At 45.3% G+C, this 22,522-nt stretch overlaps 1 protein-coding gene and 1 non-coding gene across 2 annotated transcripts in view; both read left to right on the top strand.

Moving 5' to 3' along the window:
* Positions 1–22,522, top strand: part of LOC134844216 (uncharacterized protein F21D5.5-like) — a 190,112-nt gene that overhangs the window by 157,297 nt on the left and 10,293 nt on the right. The gene's annotated exons all lie outside the window — the stretch shown is intronic.
* On the top strand, positions 18,572–18,645 carry Trnai-gau (transfer RNA isoleucine (anticodon GAU)). Its single transcript has one exon. It is a non-coding gene; the product is annotated as a tRNA-Ile (tRNA).

Genomic DNA, 22,522 nt, shown 5'->3' with positions numbered 1-22,522 from the left:
TTCATTCCTGCAAACAATAGCAGCTCAGGCTCATAGGGCATCTCCGACTTTATTGCCACCACTAGAGTTAACATCTGGTTTAGTTCGGCTCCTGGCAAAGAGTATATCAGAGTCTCCGGCCAAAACAGCTTAGGAGACGTTGCTTCGAAGTCTGATCCCGCCACAATGACTACCCTTGCAGCAGCTGGATCTGCTCTATCGTAAACTGCCAAAGTCTTGGCCAGCTGGGTGCTCCCACAGGGCTTCCCGTACCTGGGATCTTCCGCCAATTTCGAGCCTTCGTACGCGGCATCTGGCAATTCCATTTCCCCCGGATTCAGCAGCTTATCCACCACCCTCAATTGTGCCGGGGTCGCCAATCTGATCCTGGCGATGCTCGTTCGGTGTTTGGGGGGTTCTGCTATGAGTCCAGGACTCCCCAGCAGCTTGAGAGGTCTATAGTTGTTGGGTCCCAAGATCGCTTTCGTGGGAATTCCGGTCAGTTCCGCGGTCTCCATCAGTTTTGCTCTCGAGAAGTGCGTCTCATGAGCCTTCAACCAGTCCACGCAATGGTGTCTGCTCAAGTCTTCGTGCGACACTCGTTCAATACCCAGAGTCTCCGCCAATTCTCGTCTGCATTCCAAACCTTCTAGGTCCAGCCCTTTCACCTTCTCAAGATATCTCAAGCGAGCGGTCTCCATAGGCCTCTCCACCCGCTTGCTCTCTGCCACTACCACTGAGGATATTGCCGAACCTGGAGGCGTTGATGACGTCACCTCCTCAGACTCCATTGGCGTGGCACTCGGCAATCTGGCCTGGTTGCTCCTTGAGCTGTCTCTAGTGTCGACCCTCGGTCCCAAACGACTAGACAAGGCCCTCGAGGCAAGGAATGGTGGGTTCGGAGTTGGCCCCAATGTGAATTGGGCCGTTTCTAGCAGATCCGCCTCTAGCGCATTTATGTGTCCTTGAAAGACGTCATTCAGCCACTCTGCTCCCCTCGGTCTGTCGAAGTGGATTCCATCTGAGGAGGTGTCTTCAGGGAATCCCGCTTGCTCCATGCGCTCCGCCAAGTCCAACAATCTGATGGGGAGCACATTCTTCCGGTGGATTTCTCGGATCACCCCGTTTAGGTTCCGCACCTTCTCGTTCATCTCCAAGGCGTGCTGATCGAACTTCATGTTATAAGGGACAGTACATACTGTCAACAGGATGGGATCCATCTGGATCCTCAGTTCCTCAAGAAGGCAGCTCATCTTGTCGTGCAGCCTCGTTACTTTCCTCGCTTCTCCCCTTGATACATCATTCGTTCCGATCATCAGGGTCACCGTGTATACATTTGTCATTCCTAGCATCTCAAGCGTTGCCAATATCTGTGGCGTGGCAGCTCCAGCGAAACTCAAGATTCCTGTCTGCCAGTGCGATTGGATCCGGGTCAACACCCGCACTAGGCTGTCTCCTATAATCAGGTGGACCGCGCCTTCTGGCACACGGGGTGGCGCAAGATATTCCACCCAGGCTGCATCATGAAAGCAATCCCTCCTGGCCTTCTGTTCCGCATTCCAATCCAGCCGATTGTGCCTGTGATACCTCTTTTCGGTGTTCTTCTTATAACTCGAGATCATGACGCTCCTGACCGGCTGTTCCCTCCACGTTGGAGGAAGCTCCGCCCTTGCCGAACTTTCACGACTTCTCTGCCGCAATCTCTCGCTCAGCTCCTTCAGACGCGATGAGCTGCCGCTCACCTGACTGCCGCTCGAGGTCGAGGTTGGGGTATATCCCGGCAGTACCACATCCATCAGCGGGCGTATGGGTTGCGTTTCCAAGCTACGCAAGGAGGACGTTGCTTCATTCGGTATCCAGACTTCCAACCCTTCACTCATGTGTTCTCGAGCCTCGCGGTCAAGGTTGAACCGTCCTCTTGCCCTGGGGGCTTCATCCACTTCCATGCGTGACTCTGGCCTCGAGCTAGTAACCACTCGCTCCTTTGGCCTGGCTCCCTTCTGTGCATCAAGTTCACGTTGTCGTTGTTCTATTCTCTCCATCTCCGACTTCAGTTGCTCACAATTCGCGGCATTCTCCCGCACCCTTAGTTCCTGCTGATGTTCAGCCTGCAGCATCTCAAGCAACCTCAGAGTCTGATCTCGTTCGTTGACCGCCTGGTCCCTTTCCAGCTGAGCCTTTTCCCGATCCAGCTTAGCCTGATCCAGAGCGAGGTTCGCCTTGTTCCTTTCCCTCTGCGTCTTCTCGAGCTCTTTCTTTAGAACACCAAGATCCGGATATGCCTCAGTCGTCTGTTGCGCTCGCGTCATCGATGGCACCTTACTCGAGCTCTGGCCTGTCGATCTTGCTGATGGCCTAGTGGGTAGCGGGAATTCTCCTGCGCCAAATTCGGTATTGTTACTCAGTCCAGGATTCCTCGCCAAGTCAAAGCCCCTTACTCCTCCATCCACATTCCAAGACAACCATCTGGTCTGTTCCTGATTTGATATTCCCTCGGTGGTGTAGCCGACCATCAAGACAGCCTCCGTCGCAGACTCCCTGCACTCACCCTGTTCTTCCAACTGGAGGATGGCATTCAGCATTACCGCCATTCTCTCGTCTATCTGGGTATAATCTAGGTCCCTCAGGCGTCTGTACAGCTCATCGAGAGTGGGCTTCTTCAGGGCCGCGGGCATGGATTTCCAGAACCTGTCTGCCATTTTCTGTGACTTCGGGATGTGTTCGAGTATTAACCAGCTCAAGAATTACTTACCGACTCAAGAATTACCTTACCGACTCAAGAATTGACCAACTTAAGAATTCTCTAGAAATGTCTCCTTGCAAATACTTGCTGCAGGTGTCGATTATCGCTAGTTCAATCAAGATTTCCCTTTCTGTCTCTCGCTTGAGTATAATTGGATTTTCAATCTTTGTTTATCAAACTTGATCTGAAAACAGAAACCATATTAAGACTTAATATGTCATGTTCCTAACCTAGAAACCCCCCTTTTACCAGTATGGTTAAAATCTTATCATTTTCATTCCACTAAAACAATTCAATTGGAATTTCCTTAAAAGCATGCAGATTCATTTTATGTTTTAGCACCGTTAATCCTTCTAAAATGAATTGTCATGCCAATCGCGTCTTAAGATCCCTTTACCTGTGCCGCACCCCAGTACCTAACTCAAGACTCCTCCCTCACGCCCAACTCGAGACCCCCGTGTCCCCAACTCAGGCGATGCTCAAGTAGTATTTCTTGTGCAGATACACCATTATCTCAGTTTCCGCGAAGACTACGTGTAGGATAGCGTACAATTCCCTTGAGCTCAGTTTGCCCCTGTTTGGGTCATACACCGGCATTGAGACCTCCGCTATTCCTCTTTCAATCAGGAAGTCTCGTAGTCTTGTTAGTGCCAACATCACGTGTTCGGGATCAATTGTGTTCCTGTCATTGACCCTCGTCACTAGGAAGCACAGATATTTGCCCGGGACTTGTGCTACTGATGGTGGAAGCGCTGCCATCCCTCCCAGTCCTGGTCTCTGTCTGAACAGAAACTCCACATTCTGCTACTCTCTTTTGAAGTCAGCTTCCAATCTTGAATTGAAACTCATGTCCGCCGTGACGCAGATCGCGCTAGTCCTGTTTGACAGGATGAAGTCGCTATCCGTTATCATGATGTTTTCCGAGTACTCATTGGGTATTTCAAACTTCCTTTTGAAATTCCGACCTATGGTAGGTTCGGGCTCTTCTTCTTCCAGTTCCAATTCGCTTATTTCTCTCACTTCCTTGAGCTTCTTTATCATCAAATTTTCGGTGTGGGTAAGTCCTACCCCCACTCCCCGGACAAAAATATTTATCGACTTCCCCGTCGATGTTGTCAGGTCTGAATTGTCCGGAGGAATGTCCAGTGGCCTGTCTGTTGCCGTCCATCCGAAAAGAGGGTCCTCAGTCTTCTTATAATTTGCCGATGACACGTCGACTTGTTGAATGCTTTGTCCTTCGTGGCTCTCGTCTTTGACATCGCGCATCCACTCTAGTATCCTCAAGTTCGTGTTCTCCCTCCTCTCTATCTCACTCTGTTCGAGATCCGTCTCCAATTCTGGTGTCGAGTAGTCTTCCTGCGGATAGTGTCCACCATCGTCAATGACCTGCCATTCCTCTTCGGCTTCCAGTTCGCCTGCACTCAGTAGTTCCTCGCCCAATTTGTCTGGCTGTATCTTATCGATCAAGAAGTCATCCCCGTATCTGTTGTACCTCATGCCGGTCCGTTTACGATTGCCAGTCCTGGTTCCGGTGGTATTGGTCGATCTGGCTCCATCCACTTCGGCACCTCATCTTGCTCCGGGTCGTTCCAGTCTTCTTCTACAAACGATCCTGCTTCAGACTCCACCTCTATCTTTTCATTGTCGTCCAAACTCAAGTTCTCATTACCATCATTTTTCTCTCTGGTGCCTTTTTCATTCACTTCACACGCTGGCTCTACCACCAGGTACTCGAGACCCTCCGGGGACGGAACGTGAGGCTCCGGGGACGGAACCAGTCCTCCGGGGACGGAACGTGAGGCTTCAGATTTTCATAATGTGCTGCTCGCCCAGTACTCAAGCGGTAAAACCGTCCTTGTTGATGAACTTCCGTTATCATGAATGGTCCCCTCCACTTCTTGAGTAGTTTCTTCGTTCCCTTGGGCGGTATGACATTTTGAAAGACCCACACGTATTGGCCCACCTCATATGGCTTTGCTTGTAATATTTTTTCGTCATATTTTCTGCGTTGCCTCATTTGCGCTTGCGCCGTGTTCCTGCTGCATAGCTCGTTTAGCTCCTGTTGTCTTTTGATCGCTTCTTTCACGTATGCCTGAGGCGACGTCCTTTTCCTCTCGTATTCCGGGTAAAAGAATGTCAGAGGCATTGCTCTCTCCCTGCCCGTCAACATCATGAAGGGACTGATGCCCGTCGTTGAGTGCTGTGTACTGTTGTAGGCCCCTACTACCTGTGGCAGGTATTTATCCCAGTCCGTCATGTATCTTGAGCAGTACACCCTTAACATGTTGACCAGTGTCCTGTTCTGTCTCTCTACCAACCCGTTGGTCTGTGGATGGTAGGTTGTCGAGTGTGCTTGAGCAATGTGCGATCTCCTCATCAATTCTTTTGTCAAGTCCCCCACGAAAGCTTTGCCGTTGTCTGACTGGAAAGTCATTGGACAACCATACCGCGATATCCAATGCGTTATCAGATGATCACATGTCTCCTCGGCCGAGGCTGTCTGGCACGGAACCGCTTCCGCCAACTTTGTGAAGTGATCTATTATAACCAGTATCTGGTTATATCCTGACTCCGTCATGCAGATTTTTTGATGGTCTATCTGCACCACTTCATTGAACTCTGAGCTCTCGACGGACTTGAGGTGAAACTTCATCTTCCTTGGGTCTTTTACCTGGAGGCATGCCAAGCAGGCATTCACCCATCTCTCGCAAGCTTTTCTCATTCCTGGCCAATCAAACCTGTGAAGTATCCTTTGTTGTACTTTATCTATCCCCTGGTGCCCCATCTGGTCGTGCGATCTGAAAAGCACCTCCGTTTGATACAATTGTGGCAGTATGATGAGGTTGTGTTTGTGTAATATTTTCTCCTCATCTTTCCTCTTGCATGCTACCACCCCATCAGCTGTGTGGTAGAGTAAGTCTTTCTTCTCTTTGTAGAACTGGCTCAAGATCTTGTAGCTGTCTTCCTCGAGTTCCCCCTTCTCCTTGACCCCCGACTGGATCCATTTGGAGAGGTTACTTGTCATTTTGTCATTCTTTTGGGCTCTTATTAGGTCTGACAGCCTATATCTTGCCTTGACATGCTCCTTTAGCGCCATGATCTGTCCATTCATCTCACCAGGGTTGTGGATGTCATCACTCAGCTTCACGCATATCATCTTTTTCACGATTTTCATATCATCTTCTGGCACCAGATTCGTTCTGACGTTTGAGTTGCATGATAATTCCCTGAATGGCTTCCTTGAAACCGAAATTTTCTCAAGTTCTTCGCCACCACGTATCTCCTGTACGTCCAGATTGTACGTTCCTGAAGATGGATCCGTCTGTAACTCCCTGTCGTGGTGCCTTGTCTTCTCTTCCGCCAATATCATGCACAGACTGTCTTGGTTTTCGCTGCTCTCATCCGAGTCTTCATCCCATTCTTCACGCTCCCCGGACAATTTTCCCTCTCCGGTTTCTTCTTCCGTGAACATGGAACACTCCCCGGACTCTTGACCTAGTCCCAGGTGTTCAGTATCTTCTTTGAACGTCTTTTTCTTTTTCCTAACCTTGGTCTGCTCCAGAATGTTTTCGGGGATTTTGTCAACTAGTGACCGCACGACATCTTTGCTGTCCGTGACGCTTCCTCTTGAGGAGTCAGTATTGTTCACTGTTTCTTTTCTCCGAAGTATAGTGACTTCCGGTTCCTCTTGACCCTTCTCTTGGATCACGGGCTTCTCATCTGATAGTTTCTCGAGCAACCTCATTAAGTCATCATCTATCTGTGCAGTTCCTACTTCTACCTGGTTAAGATCATAGCCTTTTGCCTTGAGCGTCTCCCTCACGATCTTCGACTTTAGTATTATTTCTATCGGAATCCTTCTGCTCTTCTTCAAGATGGTCTTTTCTGGAGGTTCTTTAGGTAATTCAGGATGATCTTCAATCGGTTTGCCTGATTTGTCCAGCCATCTCGTGAGTGGAAGACTGTCGTACGTTTCCTTGTCCATGAAGGAGAAGCCATCTTTGCTTTGATTTCAGGTCTGTCTGCCTCTCTTTGCTCTTGTCTCTCATAGAACTCCGTCTTCTTACTCAAGCTGTCGGCATTCTGATGTTTATCTCGTGTTCTATGCTCAATTATCATGTTGTATCCGTCCAGGCGAACTATCCACCTCCCAATGTAACTTTGGTCCATTGAGTACGTCTTCAGCTAGCTCAGTGCTCGATTGTCGACTCGCAACTTGAATGGCTCACTGCCCAGGTATGCCCTGTATTTCTCGACAAAGGTAACCACCGCGAACATCTCTGCTTTCGGTGCTCCGTACTTCATTTCCGTGTCACTCAGGACTTTGCTCCCGTACGCTATTGGTCTCAAGACTGTCTTCCCATTCCATTCTTTTTCTTGATGGAGAATTCCAAAAATCGCGACTACCGACGCATCCGTGTCCAGCACGTACATCCCTTTCTCAGTCGGCATACCCAGTACTGGTGCCTCACATAGCTCTTTCTTTATTCTCTGGAATGACTCTTCTGCTGCCTTGTTCCACGTGAACTTCTTGCCCTTGTGTCTCATTAATTGTTGCATCGGGTATACCTTGTCCGCATAGCCTTTGATGAACTCTCTATAATAGTTAGCGAAACCCAGGAAGCTCATCAACTGGTGTTCTGTCTTCGGTGATTTCCAGGTTAGGACTGCTTCCACGGCGTCCGGATCAGGTCTGATGCCGTGCTTGTCTACCATCCTGCCCAAGTATTTTATTGAGGCTTTGAGTATCTCGCACTTTGATGGTTTACACTTTAGCCCCGACCTTTTCATGCATGCGAACACTTCGTCAAGTCTCTCAATGTGGTCTTCCAATGTGGGCGTCGCTATTACCACGTCATCCACGTAGCGCATTACCAGATTGCCATACTTCTTCGTCACGCCTATCAGCGCGTGTGCCATCAACCGCTGAAACGTGGCTATGGCGTTGCAAAGTCCAAACGGCATCCGTTTCCATTGAAACAGACCCAACTCGCAGGCAAACCCTGTCTTGTCCCTGTCCTGCTTCCTTAGTGGTACCTGCCAAAAGGCCGAGCCTAAATCAAGAGTCGTAAAAAATTTTGCATCACCTAACTTCGAGAGGCTCTCATCAATCCTAGGTATGGGATAGGCATCCTTCACCGTGACGGAGTTCAGGTATCGAAAGTCACAACAAAACCTCAACTGGTCGCCTTTCTTTTTGGCCATCACTACTCCACACGCCCACGGTGACTTGGATGGTTCTATCATGTCATACTCTAGTAACGTCTCGATTTCTTTTCTACATGCCTCCGATTTGTGTGGGGTCATGCGCCTCGCCCCCTCCCTGTGCGGTACCGCGTCCTCCTCAAGTTCTATTTCATGCTCAACAAAATTACAACACCCGATATCCGCTTTATGCCTCGAAAAAACTTCTTCGTTCCGCTCTAGTACGTCCTTGATGGCTTCGAGCTGTTCATCTTTCAGTTTGCCCCTCAAATGTTCAATCTCCGGCAGAACCGGTTTATCAGTTTGCATTTCATCTAGTGTGGGCCGCTCTGGAAAGTTCGAACAGCTCGACAGCCCATCGTCCGTCTCTGACTTAAGTGATTTAACAAGACCTGAAGAATCTTTTATTTTCTGCAATCGTCTCAAGATACAAATTTTGTCCCTATGATTGGGACAATCAACAACTTCATTTTGTTTTGAGTTCTCAGTTGTTTCATATCGGGTTTTAACCGGTAATGCATATCCCAGTTTCCTCCCTCTCTGTATCGTGATCGGTATATCAAGAGTATTCAACAAGACACTGACGCAGAGGCCGCTCTTCGTTATCGAGAAGGATCTTCCTAAAACAGCAGCACTTTGCTTGTTGTCACTTAGTTCATTGTAATTTTTCATCCTCAAGCCTACGATTGCCGCTTCATTCGCCTTTAACCTCACCCTCCTACTCAAGAATACCGGTGCTTTGGTTTCATTTGCCATTATTAAATTTACCGGTTTGATTGTGTACCTCCTATCCGGGTTCCGTATCCTGAACATTGCGTTATTTAGATCAATCGTTACGTCGAAATTCCTGATGAAGTCTCTGCCCAAAATGAATTGGTCAGATTCATCTAGGTTTTCTACCACGAGAAAGCTCATCCACAGGTTACGTTCCCCCAAATTGAGGGCTATTATCGGCGTCCTGCCCAGCACCCGAAGTGCCCCTTTGTTTGCAGCTGACAGCCGTATTCTCGATTCTATCAAATCACCTTTGTCAAAGCCCATCCGTTCCCAAGTTTCGATTGGTATGACGCTCAAGACTACTCCCGTGTCAAGTAACCCACGTAACTGAGTCTTTTTGCCACTTATGTCTAGCACGTGCCCTGTCACATCTGCCTCCGTCCCGATGTGCATCGCATCTTCTTCAAGCATGGCGCAGTGTCCAAGCGATCTCACTTTCAACTCTTCTTTCCCTACGTAGATTTGCCCAATTAGGTCTTCGTCACATGTTATCATTGTCTTGGTATAGATGTTGATTCCATCTATATTTAGCATCACCTCGTGTGGACCATAAGCTTCAGTATACCTGTTATCAACACGTACCGACTTGCTGCCCCCTCTAGTGAGTAGTGCTCTCAACGCTCTAGAAGTCGTTTGTGGGCTTATACAACTCAAGTAATCTGCGTACACGTCAATGTGCATTATTGTCTGGTCGCTCGGTTCGCTCAAGTTTCTGGTTACCTCGTGGCCGCCCACTGTGATTATCGACATTATTCTAGCCCCGATTTTCGATATGCCGAATGGCTTTCCCGTCACCATTTTTACAGTGTTACAATTCCCGGTCTTTGTCGAGCCCGGTACAGCCTCTGGCGTTGGTTTTGATCCAGCTAATGCTTCGTTGAAATTATGTCTTTCGATCTCCAGCTTTAGTCGTTGCTCTATTTCTTTCGCAGCCAGATCCTGTTTTACTTTGGTAATTGCTTCCGTCGCCGCTTTCTCATAATTTATCTCTAGAGAGTTCCCGGCTGCGGATTCTATCGCACCATTAACATGTGTTACAGCTTTCACTGTTTTCGTCGGCAATTCCGTGCTTGGTGCTCCTAAGTTCCTAGATTCAAACTCGTTTTGTCTATTCCGCTGATTCTGCACCGCCGCTAATGCCAACTTCCCATTCCATTCTTGTTCTTGATGGAGAATTCCAAAAATCGCGACTACCGACGCATCCGTGTCCAGCACGTACATCCCTTTCTCAGTCGGCATACCCAGTACTGGTGCCTCACATAGCTCTTTCTTTATTCTCTGGAATGACTCTTCTGCTGCGTTGTTCCACGTGAACTTCTTGCCCTTGTGTCTCATTAATTGTTGCATCGGGTATACCTTGTCCGCATAGCCTTTGATGAACTCTCTATAATAGTTAGCGAAACCCAGGAAGCTCATCAACTGGTGTTCTGTCTTCGGTGATTTCCAGGTTAGGACTGCTTCCACGGCGTCCGGATCAGGTCTGATGCCGTGCTTGTCTACCATCCTGCCCAAGTATTTCATTGAGGCCTTGAGTATCTCGCACTTTGATGGTTTACACTTTAGCCCCGACCTTTTCATGCATGCGAACACTTCGTCAAGTCTCTCAATGTGGTCTTCCAATGTGGGCGTCGCTATTACCACGTCATCCACGTAGCGCATTACCAGATTGCCATACTTCTTCGTCACGCCTATCAGCGCGTGTGCCATCAACCGCTGAAACGTGGCTATGGCGTTGCAAAGTCCAAACGGCATCCGTTTCCATTGAAACAGACCCAACTCGCAGGCAAACCCTGTCTTGTCCCTGTCCTGCTTCCTTAGTGGTACCTGCCAAAAGGCCGAGCCTAAATCAAGAGTCGTAAAAAATTTTGCATCACCTAACTTCGAGAGGCTCTCATCAATCCTAGGTATGGGATAGGCATCCTTCACCGTGACGGAGTTCAGGTATCGAAAGTCACAACAAAACCTCAACTGGTCGCCTTTCTTTTTGGCCATCACTACTCCACACGCCCACGGTGACTTGGATGGTTCTATCATGTCATACTCTAGTAACGTCTCGATTTCTTTTCTACATGCCTCCGATTTGTGTGGGGTCATGCGCCTCGCCCCCTCCCTGTGCGGTACCGCGTCCTCCTCAAGTTCTATTTCATGCTCAACAAAATTACAACACCCGATATCCGCTTTATGCCTCGAAAAAACTTCTTCGTTCCGCTCTAGTACGTCCTTGATGGCTTCGAGCTGTTCATCTTTCAGTTTGCCCCTCAATTGTTCAATCTCCGGCAGAACCGGTTTATCAGTTTGCATTTCATCTAGTGTGGGCCGCTCTGGAAAGTTCGAACAGCTCGACAGCCCATCGTCCGTCTCTGACTTAAGTGATTTAACAAGACCTGAAGAATCTTTTTTTTTCTGCAATCGTCTCAAGATACAAATTTTGTCCCTATGATTGGGACAATCAACAACTGCATTTTGTTTTGAGTTCTCAGTTGTTTCATATCGGGTTTTAACCGGTAATGCATATCCCAGTTTCCTCCCTCTCTGTATCGTGATCGGTATATCAAGAGTATTCAACAAGACACTGACGCAGAGGCCGCTCTTCGTTATCGAGAAGGATCTTCCTAAAACAGCAGCACTTTGACTATTAGGATTCGGAACTATACACACTTGCTTGTTGTCACTTAGTTCATTGTAATTTTTCATCCTCAAGCCTACGATTGCCGCTTCATTCGCCTTTAACCTCACCCTCCTACTCAAGAATACCGGTGCTTTGGTTTCATTTGCCATTATTAAATTTACCGGTTTGATTGTGTACCTCCTATCCGGGTTCCGTATCCTGAACATTGCGTTATTTAGATCAATCGTTACGTCGAAATTCCTGATGAAGTCTCTGCCCAAAATGAATTGGTCAGATTCATCTAGGTTTTCGACCACGAGAAAGCTCATCCACAGGTTACGTTCCCCCAAATTGAGGGCTATTATCGGCGTCCTGCCCAGCACCCGAAGCGCCCCTTTGTTTGCAGCTGACAGCCGTATTCTCGATTCTATCAAATCACCTTTGTCAAAGCCCATCCGTTCCCAAGTTTCGATTGGTATGACGCTCAAGACTACTCCCGTGTCAAGTAACCCACGTAACTGAGTCTTTTTGCCACTTATGTCTAGCACGTGCCCTGTCACATCTGCCTCCGTCCCGATGTGCATCGCATCTTCTTCAAGCATGGCGCAGTGTCCAATCGATCTCACTTTCAACTCTTCTTTCCCTACGTAGATTTGCCCAATTAGGTCTTCGTCACATGTTATCATTGTCTTGGTATAGATGTTGATTCCTCGTTTAGCATCACCTCGTGTGGACCATAAGCTTCAGTATACCTGTTATCAACACGTACCGACTTGCTGCCCCCTCTAGTGAGTAGTGCTCTCAACGCTCTAGAAGTCGTTTGTGGGCTTATACAACTCAAGTAATCTGCGTACACGTCAATGTGCATTATTGTCTGGTCGCTCGGTTCGCTCAAGTTTCTGGTTACCTCGTGGCCGCCCACTGTGATTATCGACATTATTCTAGCCCCGATTTTCGATATGCCGAATGGCTTTCCCGTCACCATTTTTACAGTGTTACAATTCCCGGTCTTTGTCGAGCCCGGTACAGCCTCTGGCGTTGGTTTTGATCCAGCTAATGCTTCGTTGAAATTATGTCTTTCGATCTCCAGCTTTAGTCGTTGCTCTATTTCTTTCGCAGCCAGATCCTGTTTTACTTTGGTAATTGCTTCCGTCGCCGCTTTCTCATAATTTATCTCTAGAGAGTTCCCGGCTGCGGATTCTATCGCACCATTAACATGTGTTACAGCTTTCACTGTTTTCGTCGGCAATTCCGTGCTTGGTGCTCCTAAGTTCCTAGATTCAAACTCGTTTTGTCTATTCCGCTGATTCTGCACCGCCGCTAATGCCAACTTAAGTTTGGGGTGACTCTGGTCCTTGACCGCTTCCCAGAACAAGGGACAATCCATTCTGAAGTGCCCTTCTTGGTTACAGAAGAAGCATCTCGCTCCTATCTTGATGATTAAGCCACTATAGTACTCGTGTTCCTCCATCTGGCTCATGTCCTCCTCATCCGGTGCGTATCCTAGACTCTTCATGCCTTGTTTGTATGTTGTGCAGTCAGCCACGTGGTGATCCGCCGACCCGCAGTTCGCGCATGATCTGCGCTTGTCCATGTCATCTCTAGGCTTGTACCATGACGACCTCTGAGGTTGACTTCCCCCTTGCGTGTTCCTGTTTTCTGAATATGAGTATTTATTGGGCTTCATCAGCATGTATACCCTTGATTTCTGTCTCATTTCTTCTGGGGTCGGTGCGCTGTCTTTCGACAATGTGTAGTATGTTGCTAACATTGTTCTTAAGTCATCACTTTTTACCCCATCAATGAACTTCGAGGCAATGCTAAAGTTTCTTCTGGTTGTCGACTCCTCTGGGTCACTCCTTCTTCTCAAGCTCTCAAGGTCATCTAGGAACCGATCAATTGACTCATCGTCCCTCTGCCTTCTCTTTTCAAATCGCATCATCGCTTGGTGACCCTTCATGCCTAACCCGAATCGATTCAGCAATATTTCGAAGATTTTGTCCGCGGTATCGCGTTCTTCTTTCTTTGCAACCACGCATTTTAATGCCGTGCCTTCCAGGTTGCTGAGTATGGCTGTGCATGCTTGCCTTTCATCATTTAAGTTATCTTGCTCTAGGTGTAATCTCATCACTTCCACCCAGGTGTCAATGCATCCATCGGAGTCGTCTTTGAATTCTTTTGGCTTCTTGAAAGTTTTTCTTGATTTTCCGTCTCTCCTATCGCTCGAGTCAGTGTTCCTCGTGGCGAAGGCCTCTAGAGTCCTGTTCATCATCTCCCAAGTGCTTGCCCACGTCATGGCATCCGTACCTGCGTTGCTGCTAGCTGTTGAGTCTCCCGGACCACTCGTTGTGTTTGATGTTCCATTTTTCATGATTGTTTTAGCAGCCGTTGGTGCTATGCTTACCGCATTCCGGTTTAAAGGCAATGGTGTCGATTGCCGTTTGTTCCTTTGCGGTTCCACAAAGTCAACTCTGGTGCCTTGCGTACGATCCGCTGCCGGTCTTTCTTGTGAGGTAGAATTTCTCAAGATTGCATCCAATTTCGCCTGTATTGCACACGATCTTTCGGCCTGATTCCTGTTCATTGTGTCCATTCTCTTTTCTAGGCTACCTAATTGGCTGTTGACGTCATCATATCGGTTTTTCAACTGTTGCATATCTTTTTTGATGTTCTTATCTCGTTCTTCATTGGTGGCATCCACCTTGTCCGACATCTGCTGGAGTCTCTCGTCTGTGGCCTTAGCCAGGTTAAAATAACTATCCAGATACTCGTGTTTGTTGTATTTCAACTCTTTCCTTATTAAGTCTCTATCTTTCTCACTGTATTTTAGTTTTTTGTCGATCTGATTTAGTTTTGTCATCAGGTCTCCAAGCTCAAGAGTAGCTGTTTCATGATCAGCAGTTGTCTTGTTTTCGGCTGTCGCTCCTGTTCTGGCTTGTTCTTCCTTTAGGTCGGCTTCTGTCGCCTTCGTGCTCACTGTCCCAAATGTCCGTGCTCTTTCAGTTTTTGATTCTTCGGCCGTGTTGTCTCTCGATTTCATTCCGACCATCATCGCCAACTTTTCTGTGAAAGGTGTCTTCTTTACTTGAGAGTCGTCTTTCACCGTTTCTCGGGTATTGCCTGTTGTGTCTTCCAACGCGTCTATCAGCGAAAACTCCACGGTTTTTGGATTTTGATCTTCCATATGGGGCATCGGTGTGGATTCCGTTGTCTTCTTCTCCACTTCATCTACGCTCTGGTCTGGTGTCTCTAGATCGATTTCAATTGTGGGCTCCACCTGTTTGTCTTTAGCACCTTCTCTCGCCTTGTTCTCGGTACTACTCCTCGTGCTGACCATGCTAACTGAAAAGTTATCTTTTGTTTTCCTTGGGCCCATTGATGTCGTTCCGTGCAGCGACGAGTTATATTTCGTGTTTGATCCACTTGACCTTTTTTCGAGCACCGGTACCCTACTCCGTCTCATTATTTCTATTTACAATTGCTCTTATTTACAATATTATTATATACACAATTCTATTCTAAGAATAAAATCTATTATGAAAAAATTCTTAAAAGGAAATATACAACGTGATAAAAACCTTGTTCCCAGTTCTCTTTCACAACCTTTCGAGTAACTTTCTTTATTTGTGGTTTCAACCGTACCGGGTTCCGACTAGTATTGTTCTGTCTCAAAACACTTATTGTAATTTTACTTCAATTTTTATACCGTCCCAAGACTTCTAGTTACTGTCCCTACTCTTCTTTGTACCGTCCCAGGCTTTCTTTATACTGTCCCAAGACTGTTCGGTACTGTCCCAGTACTTTTTGTCAGTGTCCCAAGACCCCTTTCCCAAGCCTAGTGTCCCAAGACTAGTGTCCCAAGGCTAGTGTCCCAAGACTACTATCCCAAGACTAGTGTCCCAAGGCTACTATCCCAGGACTAGTGTCCCAAGGCTACTGTCCCAAGACTACTGTCCCAAGGCTAGTGTCCGAAGGCTACTATCCCAAGACTAGTGTTCCAAGGCTAGTGTCCCAAGACCACTGTCCCAAGACCACTATCCCAAGACCACTGTCCCAAGACCACTGTCCCAAGACCACTGTCTCAAGACTACTGTCCCAAGACCACTGTCCCAAGACCACTGTCCCAAGACCTGTCCCAAGGCTAGTGTCCCAAGACCACTGTCCCAAGACCACTATCCCAAGACCACTGTCCCAAGACCACTGTCCCAAGACTAGTGTCCCAAGACCACTGTCCCAAGACCACTATCCCAAGACCACTGTCCCAAGACCACTGTCCCAAGACTAGTCTCCCAAGACCACTGTCCCAAGACCACTATCCCAAGACCACTGTCCCAAGACTGTATTTTCTCAAGGCTGTACTGTCCCAAGACTGTACCAAGACTGCTCTGGTCCAAGACTATCCCAGGACTGCACTGTCCCAAGACTGTCCCCAGACTGCACTGTCCCAAGACTTCTTTGGCACTGTCCCAAGACTATTAACAAGTGTTTGAGCGGTGGGACCTCTTTCTTCTTCGTTTTAGGGACTTCTTGATTCGCTGTACCTTGCACCACCACTCAAGCTCTAGTAAAATTTTCCCAAAAACCCTCTCTTAGTGGCCAAATGCTGACCCCCCTTTTTTAGTTACCTCTTTTTCAATGTTCCAAGCAACTTGAAACCAAAACCTGTGCGCAGGTATCTTGTGATCACCTGTTCGTATAAAAACTAAACACAAATCCTTACCAAAATGCAACAAAAATCTAAGCAAGAAAAAATAATAAAAACAACGAGATGAACCCACCTAAAATTCAAAGGTGACAAATGTCTACCTTCTATCGAAAAAATGTCTGCTACCTAATTGCCACGCGTTTTCTTCCCCCCTGCTAGCGATCTTATGGGGTATCACAAAAACTGTCTATGTCCGTTCCCCCCTACCGATCCGACCAGGGTACCTACCTTAACCTGATTCTAATTTTGGATATCCGCTTCATATGACCAACGCGTGTAAATATCTAATGTAACTAAGTCGACGATGCCGAGCTATTAGTTACTCTAATGTGTCCCCCCTTTTTACAAATTATAACCGCCAACCTCTAACTTAACCAGCCCCCCTTCTAACCTACCCCCTTTTTAGCCCCCCTTCTTAAGCCTAAAATTACCTTAAGCGCCGGGTGCTAAACCTCTCAAGAGAAAACCGTAGACCTGTCTCCAGGCCTGCTCAAGTAAAAACGTTCCGCAAAACCGGGGGATATCGCTTATCCAATTTTGCACTTATTTCCTATAATGTAATGTGAATTTTAACGATACCCGTTCTGCCCAACTTGAGAACTCGAGAACTGCCAAATCCTTCTTGGCTACTTTCCCACTCGACTGGTCACCTTTTCCAGTCCAGTCTCCTATTGGTTCAGCTCAAGTGCTCCTGAACCACTTTCCCACTCGGCTGGTCACCTCTTCCAGTCAAGTCTCCTATTGGTTCAGCTCAAGTGCTCCTGAACCACTTTCCAACTCGGCTGGTCACCTCTTCCAGTCAAGTCTCCTTGTTGTCCAGCTAAGTTCCAAGCTATCTAAAAACCCTTGACAACGCCCCACACTCGGGCACTTTATTGAGGTTACTGGGTTAAATTGCTAGGTTGATCGAAACGATCGAACTTGTAAAACAGTATGGGTATACTATTTAATTAATATAAAGGTTTGATCCAACTAATCTGGTGTCAAAGTCACTGTCTTTTTTTCGTTTTATGGTTTTTTGTTCCTTTTTCTATTCTTTTCTGGTTTTTGTTTCGCTTTTTGTCTTTTTGCTCGTGTTTTTGTCCTCCTAGTTGCCCCCTTTTACTCGGTTAGCTAAGCCTCGTTCGGAGAGCGTACCAGGAAGTTTTCTCGAGTTTTCTTAAAAAGCTATCACGGTACAACCGGAAGGTTTGCACGTTCCTGCCGAACCGTACCACCGGTACTCTAGAATGGGCATGCAGCCCGAAGCTGTCTCAAGTGGGTTCGACTCCGTAGTCTTGATGTCGTAAACACCCAGGAGCGCCATAAAATCACTATGTAACATTCGTCTACTGTAGTCACACATGAGGCTTAAGAAAAATAGGCCCTATAACCATTGGCTCAAGAGTCAGGGACACTATCTCTTGTGTTTTTCTACCTCAAATCAGTCGGAGCCAATTTGGTTCGCTTGTGACATGAGACTACGACCCGTTACATCTTAAAGGCTACTACCAAAGTATCCCCCCACTCTAGAAATAAGAACGTCCCCATACTTAGGTCTCTAGATACCCAAAATACATGGACGCCGTTAAAAACCGGGTCGGAACAATCCGTTAAGTTAGTTTTTATTAGACAGTGGAACTTTGATCCATTTCAGATGGATCAACCTAAAACTCGCCTTACCTCAACATAATAATCATAAAACACACTCTAGAAATTTAAATTGAGTACTCACATCGTAGCACGCTCAAGAACTGGGAATAATCAAGTCGGTAATCAACTCGAGAATTAAATAATGTAACTAAATGAGTTTAATGTTTATCAGTTTCAATAACAAGGACAAGTTTTAACTCTAGAATATAGTTTCTCGTGAACCATTGGGACACTCAAGCTGTCCACCTTTCCACCGAAGGTTCACTCTAGTCCAATTCGAATAACAATCCAGTCGATCAATGATAGTCCAGTTCTCGGGAATACGCTTGTCTCTGTTTCAGATGGGACAGCTCTACTCTAGTTTTATTGTGACGGACATTGCGAATAGCAATTTCCCACTGTTTTATCTGGCAACTTTCCCGCGATTGTTACTCGATCGTTCTGATTTCTCTTTTTCGGTTTTCAGTTATCGCGAGAAAATCGTGCATGACAGGCTCCATTCGAAATTTTGAAAAATCAAATTTCACTCCAAATTTAAGCGTTCTTGTTTTTCTCAAGGTCAAACTTCCAAATATGACCGACTGGCACACTCTTGTGGCGCAATAAGCTAGCGCGTTCGGCTGTTAACCGGAAAGTTTGTGAGTTCAAGCCCACCAAGGAGCGTGCAACTGAGGAGGGAATAATCTTGCATTTGGTTCCAAAAAAAGCAAGCTTTTGTTTGTTTTAACCGCGAAAGTAACAGACTGTGAAACAAAGAAGAGTTTTGTCCCGAATAGAGGATTTCGGATGAAAATCGAAGAAATTAAATGTTTGTAAAAATTTAAATGGAAGCAACAAAACATGGACTTAATCTCATCTTCAAATGAAAAAGATCATCAAAAAAGCGGCATGGTTAGTTTCAAGGAGATTAGACGTACTTTCAGCTCTTGTGGCGCAGTCGGCTAGCGCGTTCGGCTGATAACCGAAAGGTTAGTAGTTCAAGCCCACCCAGGAGCGTGCATTTTGTTCAAAACGAAACCATGATTTTGTTTGTTTTAACCTCGAAAGTAACTGAGACTATAGAAACAACCTGGAGTTTTGTTGCGATTAGAGGATTTTGGATAAAAATTGAAGAAATTAGTTGTTTGTAAAAATAAATTCGGATAAAAAAACATGGATTTAATCTCATCTTCAAATGAAAAAGATCATTAAAAAAGCGGCATGATTTCAAATGGACAAAAAATTAAGAGCCCAATTTTCATTTTTCCCTAAACACAATATCGAAATTGCAATGGGTGAAGAAAGTTTCAGTTTCTGGTTCTCTTCCAACAAAATGATTTGAGTGAAATTCAGTAAAGTATCTCAAAGTTAACCTATTTTGGAAAGCAAACCATTTGAAAAAAAAACTATTTTTTTGATGTCCTTTCACTTCCACTACAGTCCAATCACTTACTTGAATTGTTTCACGGAGAAAAGATGTGGCGCAATCGGCTATCGAGTTTGGCTGTCAACCGAAAGATTGGTAGTTAAGGCCGACACAGGAGCGTGGAACTGGCAAGGAAACAGATACTTTTTTTGTACTAAAGTAAATCAAGCTTTGTTTTTTTAAACTTGGAAGTAACTGAGACTATAAAAACAAAATACTTTTAGTTGTAATTTGAGGTTTTTTGATCGAAATTGAAGAAATTAGTTCTTTATAAATCTTCTCCTTGTCTGAGCTTGCCTGCAGGTTCAGAATTTTTCAGCCGTCTGTTTGAGCGTAAGAAATTAGAGTCACTGAAAAATGCAGGCAGGCTCATCAGCAACATTTTTCGTTTGTTGTTCCCTGCACCGGCTATTAGAATTCAGTCCTCTTTTAATCTCTTATCGTCTTATTGATCAGGAGACAGAAATTTGCATTTTTTTTTTTCATTTTTTTGATCAAAAAATCAATATATAGTTTTACTGGGTGAAATCATAATATTTCCACCTGCTTTAAGTATTTTAAAATTCAGAGCAGTGGGGTATTCATCTATTTCCGGAGCCAAAACAGTAGGCACACTCCGCCTGACTGGTGTCGTGGAGAAATTTCAAGTTCCCTCGACCATACGTTAATTTTTATTGAAAATATTTGCCTTTTTCCAAGGTTAATAGAACTGGAAGAATTAAAAAATCCGTTTTGAATTCGAAAAGTAAGAGACTTGGATTTGACTTTTAAAGTTTTGAATTAAGTTGTTTAACTCCGCTTGGTCTGTCTTATTATTAAGATAGAATTAGTGGTTCCAAACCCGGAAAGAGGAGGAGGGTGGACGTCAGGAAGGGCATCCGGTCCATGAGGACTTTGGTCTGAAAAATGCTCGGTAAAGGGCACCGCTGCAAACAACTCAAGGAAAGTCAAACAGGCAATGGACCTCGACCCGTGCGCCGTTTAAATGGGGAGGGGGTGCTAAGAGTCTCACGTTTTCAACTACTAATGTGACTAATGCTAATATAAATAAGACAAAAACCCACCCTAAAAAACAAGTCGTCCCGATTATGCTCCTGGAACGTTGGCACTCTAAAAGAAAAATGCCTTGAGATATGCGAAACGCTAGAAAGAAAGAAATTATCTGTGTGCTGTCTAATAGAAAATCTTTTCAAAGGGAGCGGCTCAAACAGTTTGTTTTGGAGATGGAAACCACAAAGTTAATTTTTTCTGCCAAGGAGACTTAGAAGGCACAAATGGTGTTGCAATAGCCATCAATGGTCGACTTATTGAAAACACTGGGAGTCAGTAGAGTAAATGACGTGTTATGCGCCTTTAACCTATTTTAAGGCATACTGTGAGTAATTTCGTATCTGCGTGTGCAGCACAAGCTGGTAGAGATGATTCGGAAAAAGAAGATACTTATAACACTCTAGAAGATACTATGTTATCTCTACATGACCAAGAATATACTTTCCTACTTGGTGACTTGAATGGTCATATTGGAGGGTGGCGCCATTGTTTTGACTGTGAAATTGGCCCATTTTGCTTCTGTACTCAAAACTGGGATGGTCAGAGACTTATCAATTTCTGCCATACACAAAAACTAACCGTCCTAGACACTTTCTCTAAAAATTGTTTCAAAGATGATAACTGTATGTTTAAGATTGGAGGAAACTCCATCCATGTTTTCATTCTAACACGATCGTCGCAGAGAAGTTGTGTCAAAAATTTGAAGGTTATCAAGGGCGATTATCGTGTTGCTCAGCACAGAATTGTTGTGTGTGATTTCTATCTAAAAGTGTGATTTCCCATTTGCTGCTAAAAATCAAAACCAATGAAACTAAATTAAATGAAACAGAAAACCAAATCAAGTAGAAAGAGGTATCAAGAAACAAGCTAGAAAGTAATAAAATACAGTCCAACTGGGAAAATTTCAAATCAACATTTCTAGAAGAAGCGAAAAACGTATGGGGCGAAACAACCTAAAAACGAGCGAGAAAGCGAAAAAGATGGTGATGGAAGGAAAAATAGGCAAACGAGTTAAAAAGAACAGATTTTTGTTCAAAAAAGGGAAGAAGTCTGGAAATCAGCAAGCGCTGGTGATTTATCGGAGGAAGAACACACTCGTGAAACAGCTAGTTGCTGAAGCTAAAAAAGAATCCAACCAGAAATGGTGTCAAGATCTGTCAAAAACGCGGACACGTCATAGGGTGTTCCGCCTTGCCGTACAATTGAACAATAATCAAAATGATGAAGTTGGAGTCAAACTCATTAAAAATGTGATGGAATCTTCCTTACTTGTGACCAAGATGTTCTCTCGTAGTGGCAAAGCTACTTCTCGAATTTTTTAATTGAAACAAATCCGTTTGAAACGGAAGCTGTCCCCCAGTGGTTGGCCCATTGGAGGAATTTTTACTCTCCAAGAAGTGGCACATGCACTGAAAAAGATGAAAAATAAGAAAAGCCTAGGACCAACAGGGCTAGTTTCGGACATGATAAAATTTGCCGGAGGTTGTAGACTTGCTGGACTTCTTGAAATCCTTAAGGAAGTATGGGTCTCTGTTCTAATCAACTTCGACTTGAGCGAAATTGAAACTGTTACTTTTTACAAAGGAAAAGGCGATCCGTTAGAATGTTGATCCTACAGAGGCATCCGATTACTGGAACATTTATAAAAACGTACGAGACAATTGATAAAATTAAATGATATGCAATTTAGCTGTATTGGTGGTGAATCAACTACCGCTGCCGTTTTTCTTATTAGACATTTGAAGGAACTGTTTGCGGAAAAGATAAAAACCCGCACCATATACTTAATCATCTCGAAAAAAGCCTTCGACCGTGTTCCCAGGGAACTGATCCCATGGGCTTTGAAGCAACAGGGTTCCCGAAAATCCAGTACGACTAATAATTTGCTTCTACTCGAGTCAAAAACCAGAGTTCGCCGGCCCGCAATATGCAGTGATTGCTTCGAAAATAAAGTAGGCGTGCATCAAGGACCGGAATTAGCCTATTGTTGTTTATAATTGTAATGGAAGAGACTACGAGAAACTGTCGTTCTATGGTACTATGGGATATGCTATATGCAGATGACCTTTTGATGTCCCCTGAAAGTAATCCCAGTCTATTGAGAGCTAAATACTTGGAACAAGGCTTGCTAAAACTCGTTTTAAAAATCAATAAGGATAAGACAAAGCATTTGATTTCAGGCCAATAGTCTATTCCTCAAAAAACCGGAAAATATCCATGTGCTTGTAGTCTGAAGGGAGTCGGCTAATTCAATGCGCTGCAATTCTTATAATCAATGGATGCATAAAAAAAATAATCGCCTGAGAAAATTATTTAAGCAATACTAATTATGTTTGTCCAAGATGCAATCATCCTTTTAGTTATCACTCAAACGAGAATGCTACTCTAAGGATTAATCATTTTGAAACCCTGAGTACT

This window comes from Symsagittifera roscoffensis, chromosome 4 (assembly GCF_963678635.1).
Source record: "Symsagittifera roscoffensis chromosome 4, txSymRosc1.1, whole genome shotgun sequence".
Lineage (NCBI taxonomy): Eukaryota > Metazoa > Xenacoelomorpha > Acoela > Convolutidae > Symsagittifera > Symsagittifera roscoffensis.
This window is presented reverse-complemented; position numbering and strand designations above follow the sequence as displayed.